Source organism: Rhipicephalus microplus, chromosome X (genome assembly GCF_043290135.1).
Source record: "Rhipicephalus microplus isolate Deutch F79 chromosome X, USDA_Rmic, whole genome shotgun sequence".
In the NCBI taxonomy this organism is placed as follows: Eukaryota; Metazoa; Arthropoda; class Arachnida; order Ixodida; family Ixodidae; genus Rhipicephalus; species Rhipicephalus microplus.
Window position 1 is genome coordinate 100,554,551 of NC_134710.1, and position 6,759 is coordinate 100,561,309.

The window sequence follows — 6,759 nt, forward strand, 5'->3', positions numbered from 1 at the left end:
GTTCCTGTAGCATTTAAGGAATTCGTAACGGAAACTCTTTCCAAATTGGGAAGAAACGTGGAACGAGCTCTCGCTCCTGTTTTTAAAGAACGTATGCAACGCTGGTGCCAACCAGCAGCCACCATGCTCGTTCTTTAGATTCACGTTTGCTTCGTTTATTGTGATTTAGCGTCCAGACTTTTTCTCTCTTGTTCATAAAAGCTCATGTCTTTAAAACGCATTGGTATTTATATGCCCGTAGCAATACCTATTGTATCAATATCTGCTGATTTCATTCAAAACGTATTTTGCTTATATCAATGTCTGCCTAGTCAATACTCCTATTCACAACAAAACCCAGGAACTCTGAAATAGGCACACCTACCACGGGTGTAGTCGGATACAATATCCCAGGACTTCATCACAATGAGCTGAGTAGTTTTATGACTTTTCTTGCAGCACATGCCTTCTCTTTTTGCGAACAATTACAGCGGCGTGTTTTTGTCCTTGGGCAGTGAAATCGGGCTTCAAATAGCATAGTGTGGACCCTAGCGTTATCGAACAGATTTTACCTTGTGATTTTTTGCTATCCTTGCAAGCTTTTGTTCTCTTTTTGTCTTTATCCTTTGTATTCAATTTTTAGTCTGTGTTTCTTTATGAAACCTCATTGTCTGTGTACATTTTCAATCACCCCCTGCACGTTGTTGTCAGCTTTCTTGGTCTTTTCCTCCATTTCATGTCCACGTTTTTCAAGGTGATGTTATGTACTTTGGGAATGACTTTATGTAGGAGTGACGCATCATTCGTCAGTACTTCTTTGTCAACAAAAATTATAGTTTATCAATCTTTCGTAGCTAAAATAGATATCTGCACATGACCACATGCCACGCGTCCTTGCCAATTTCTTAAGATAACTTGTGTTGTCCGCTAAAAAACCTACGTCTTCCGCATATCTGGTTTCAGGAATCCTCGGTTTCATCGTGATATCATTACCTTGAAGGAAACAGTTGGAAATCTTAAGGGCTCGTTTTTCTTTGTTAGACACAATCATAATGAGAACTAACAGACAGCACTGCCAAAAAAAGCTTAGGGGACGCTCCCACGTTTAACTGTACATGCATACCCCATAAAGTGGACGGAAATATAGTCGCCATGGTAACTCAGTTGTTGGAGAATCGGACGCGTTTTTTGAAGGTCGCAGGTTCGGTCCCTGCCCACGGCAAGCCATCTTTTATCTTTTGGTCCACTTTTTTTTCCCTTCACTGTCGCATTGCATTTACTACTAACAGCATCCCCTATACCTTCCTCGGCAGTGATGTTTTTTGGTTCTCTTCAGTTATCATCACCTTTGTAACATAGCTCGCAGCCCAAGCAACTGTTTTCCCGTCCTCTTTCCAATCAGCACGAAAACAATGAGAACAATGGCAAAGTGAAGGGAGAAGTAGAATGTGGTGTTAAGGAGCCACGTGGACCACTTATTTGTCTCTCTATTTTGGCGTCGCGGCAAAATGAGACATCACACTACTGGTATGGCTGCACAACTTCAGACCGGTCGCTGAAGTTACATCGAGTGCTCGTTTCTAGGCACACGTGCTTTGTGACCTCTCACTTCCTCTTCAAACGCGAGGAGAATGGAAAAACGCCATCGCACTGGTCTGCTATGCGCTTGACAATCGCACGACTGTCTTGACGGACACGAACGGAAAATGAACATCTTTTGCATTTTTTCAACTGTATTTCTTTTGCACACATGCTTTTTGTCAGCTTCCTACTGGTAATTCTTTCGCGCTCACAACACATGCACAAAACATTTGTTCGGGGACAGTTTCCGTGTCAAATAACTCGATAGGGCACTTGATGACTCGCGCGGAAATTTGTTTTCGGTAGAAACATGAGTGGTCTAGAAAATGTGGTTTAATTGCTAGTACATTTATTAGCAAAGCATCACAAAAGTAAACATTATTACATGACACAATAAGGTACAGCTGTTAATCTAGAGCAGTGAGTACAAATACATTCTGTATTGCGGCTGCACAAACATAGCAGAGCTTTCAACAATTTCTTATGCACGGAAAGTCGGCAAAGAAGCTGTATCCATCTGCTGTTCACAATACAAATCGACAAAATCACTGTGTTATTACAACGCCTATTTATGTGATTAATCAAGAAAATTGTCAATAGCAGCAAATCAATATATTTCCCACCAGAAAAACTTATGTTTTGTTCTATGCCAAAGGTAATCTTGATAATCTAAATAACACGCCACAAGCAGTAAATTTTCTTCCCAGCTGGCCTTATGCCAATGCGCCGGTATACATATCTAGCAAGTCATATTATAAATGACATTTTTACGCTTCGTTTTGTGCCGCGATGCATGCAAGACCGGTACAGCTTCGCTTAGGGCTGTAACATTCCTAACAAGGCTTCATTGATAAATTCCGCCAGTGCATATTTGAGGTTTTTTTTTTTCAAAATTGTACCACAGATACTCAGTCCTGTGATCGCCTAGAACAGTAATGACACATTTATATAGCCAGAAACAAACAGTGCACCATATGGTCTTTTTCAAAGACCATTAATTATTGGAGAAGCAAAAGTCACGTGATTGATCGCCACTTGGGGTTGACCTAGGAGAGAGTGATACACAGAGATATTAAGGAAAACGTAGGTTCGAGACATAGAGAAATATTTTAAATGTAACTGAAATCGACTGCAATCGATGTATCAGGGCAGCGAAAACAGAAAAGACCATCTTTTGAGATGTTTCTAAGGATAACCTATAATTTGCTTATTGTGGCTACGCATTTTTTGTTTCTTCTTCTCAGCTTTGTGTGCTTTGTTGGAAGCATGTGTGGCCCACATAGGACTTTGTTGCTCGAGGTTGTCCCGAGCTGCAGCAGTATAAGGCTACTGCCTGAATGAGTAATTAAAATTGGGAAGATTTAATTTCGGTTTAAGAATGTAAAACCAACCTAAGTGTTTGCATGTCAAGACGATTGCTCAATATACAACTTCAATAACATCCTTTGGATTTGGGTTGAAATATCGAGCGTGAATTACGCATGAAGAGGCTGGCGTTGTGAATCTTTATGTGGCCGTTGTGAGCCTGTTCCCTTCCCTATTTTCACACGCATACCTGCAAGGGAGTTATGGGGACGCCCTCCCCTCAAGTCTGTTAAGTCTTTCCCATACATTGAATTTCAATTATTAGAGGGGGGAAGCGCTGCAATGTACCTTCATCCCACCCTCTTTCCTAAAGGGGAACCTGATTGATTGATGGATATGTGGGGTTTAACGTCCCAAAACCACCATATCATTATGAGAGACGCCGTAGTGGAGGGCTCCGGAAATTTCGACCACCTGGGGTTCTTCAACGTGCACCCAAATCTGAGCACACGGGCCTACAACATTTCCGCCTCCATCTAAAGGGGAACCTTGCGAAAGCTTATGACAATATCATCTGCCTTTGTGATTTTTAAAATCAAGAAAATTCTACTGCGTCAAGGATGAATGTTCCTCATCTAAATTTAAACAAACGCGCGGAGTTCCCCAAGGAGCAGTCTTATCTCCACTGTTGTTTAATGTGTTAATGAGCACAATTTCAACAGAACAAGAAGTTACTATCTACATTTATGTTGGTGACATCGCATTCTTTGCTACTGACTATAATATTTACTCACTACAACTTAAATTACAGATATAATAATATGTTAGGAATTTGGTTGCAGTCGATTTCATTATCGATAAATGTCAACAAAAGTGCGCTATTAGTATTTCCGTTTGCAGACTCAGTTTCAATTTCAATTCTATATGAGCAGGAACCCATCCAGCAAGTAGACTCTATAAAATACTTGGGAATCATTTATAATGAAAAACTTGACTGGAGTCCACACATAGAGTATATAACTACCAAGACACAACCGGCCTCAGGCTTACTGCACAAGCTGTGTAACCGTAAATACGGATTACGGAGGCACAACTTGATAATGTTGGACAAGATGTACATGCACCCCATCATGGAATTCGGCTGCATAATATTCTCGGGTGGCCCTGCTTATAAAACAAAACCTCTAGTTGTCTGGCAGTGGGAAGCACTGCGAATGTCTCTGGGACTCCCCACGTTTGTGGCTATCAGTGTACTGTACCAGGAAGCCCGCCTGCCTACACTACTTTGTCAATTTCGCATTTTGACAGTACAAGCATTTTTAAAATTCTATAGCTTACTGGCAAGAAGATCTCAATACGTTTTTATCTCAAACCCAGATGCCTTCTTTCTTGCTCGTTGACCCCGGTTTCACGCACCCCAGATTATGTTTGTACGAAAGAAACTACGAAGTATAAATGTGAACATTAGAAATGTAATTGAGACTAATGACTCGAATTGTAATGTTGTAATTGAATATGATGATATTTTTCCCCAAAACGCCAACTTAAGTTCTCTCAAATTTTTAAATACCATATTACTAGATTACTTGGAGCATGCAGAAACTAAACATATAATAGCCACACATGCTTCAGTAAATAATCAAAAGGCAGGTGTAGGCGTTGCCACTGATTCGCTTGACTGGTCCTTCTCAGTGAGACTGCCTGATTTTACTCCAGTTTTCAAAGCTGAGCTTGTGGCCATTATTTTAGCTCTTTGAAAACTTCCGTCAAATGAAAAATGACAGATTCCCTTTCAGTTTGTGCAGCTCTGACAGCTTCTGAGAACTCTCTAATTCTTATGACATTCAGAACATTGGTACCACCGCAGTTGAGACTCCTGAGGTAACTGTGGGTTCCAGGACACTGTAGATTAAGATTAAATGAACTGGTCGATTCCTTAGCACGAGCAGCGCTTGATGGCCCAATTTTATCTGTACTGCCAAAAGTTGAATATATTACAGCAATAAGATATCAAAAATAGCAATCTTCACTGATATGATAAGTAAAGTAACTACATGGAAGGAATATAACCACCTCAAGTGTCCACGGCGACCCCACTGGAGTCACTTCAGAAAGCTCGAAGTTTTAATTACTAAATTTCGATGTCGTGTCCCCCCCTAAACCTGTATCTACACAGAGCTGGTCAAACAATGCGTATTCTGCAGAGAAATTGAATGAATTCAACATTATTTTTTGTATTGTCGCCGATACGCTATACAAGCATTGAAAGACTCTGGCTATACTTAGAAAAAGATTTCTCGTTATTCCATTTCCTAAAATAGGCATTATATTGACGGCGGAAACTGCACTACACTTTGGTGCCTGAGTTTTGGGACATTGCCACAGGGATTCTTTGAGTGCCGTTTGCGATTATATTCAGGCATCCAAACGTATCCTATTGCAATCTTCAATCAAATAATTATCATTTGGTATCTTAAAAAATCTAAATGGTGAGGTGAAGTAAACTCAGCTGTGTGATAATCACAACGCCTGAAATCTCAAAATTTCTCTAATTGACTTTTCAATGTTTTTTTTTGTTTACTCTCTTTTTATGTGGTTTTCCTTACATTAGTCATACTATAATACAAACTAACTTTTACACATAGTTATAATGCTCACAGAAAAAGTGCACTACGCTTTCTTGGCCAATCCCCCTGAGTGGGTGGGAGCCCTGAGTCCAGGGAAACAAACAAACTAACTAACGAATGTAAAAAAATGGCTCATGGCAAACTGATTTTGTTGGAACTTTATATTTGGCGCAGCCATTGACAGGATACGAAAGATGTGAGTAACCTTCTACCTTAAACAGCGGGATGGCCGGCCAGTAATTGCAGGCTACGAGTTGGACGGCAATAACTTCGTTGTGGTGCACGAAGAGACTACTACACCTGGTCGCATCAAATCCATCACCACCATTGCCGAAAAGCCAATCAGTGGCGTCATCGCCAGAGGTACTGTGAAGGTTAACATACCATTTTCGGAGTTGGAAGCTTGGGAAAAGCAAGCCTCTATTAAGGATCAATCGCCGAGCCATTCTGATGCATTGACAGATGCGTCAAGGTGATCGCACGAGCTCTCTCAGTTGATTTGGTTGCAAAAGCAGCAATTTCCGGTCAGAATTCGGTCTGATGCCAGAACCGTCAACCACAGGTTGACGGTTCTGGCATCAGACCATATTTACCACATCACAGTAAACCCAGACCTCTTTCACGGTGATTCCAGCGTATATTATTGGTTTAACACGTTCGAGTGGGCATGCGAACAGAATTATTGGCAAAGAGACTGTGACAAAGTACGAAATATGCGAACATGTCTTTCTGGAAATGCCAAAGTACGAAATATCTGAGCCTGTCTTTCTGTCAATGCCAAACAATGGTTCGATTTGCAATTTTCCCGGCATAAAGATGATTCTTGGGAGTCATGGAATGACAGCTTTATCTGTGCCTTCAGAAAGAACGCTGTAGACATGTGGGACAAAGCCATCACGCATGAGCAAAATAGTGATAACCTAGTCGACTATTTCTTCGTGAAACAACGATATTGCCAAGCAATGAAAAAAAAAAACTTCGACAAGAATCATCGATCAGAGCTCCCCGATGTGCAACCTAGAAGCATGGCTCTTGTGCGCCAAGGTCTCTACTGAAAGACTTTGTTCACGGGTATCTACTTCGTTACAAAGACAGCAAGGCATACTGAAGACAGTAAATTACCAGGAACCTTGCGGCAAGATCGAAGCGGCGTCTCTGTCAAATATACTTCCGTACCGTCTCCGGAGAGATGAAAACAGGAGTTCGGCAGGATATAGTGATCCGAGAGAATCGGTTGTAGAAGGCGAAGAAGAAGAGGATAGAGGAA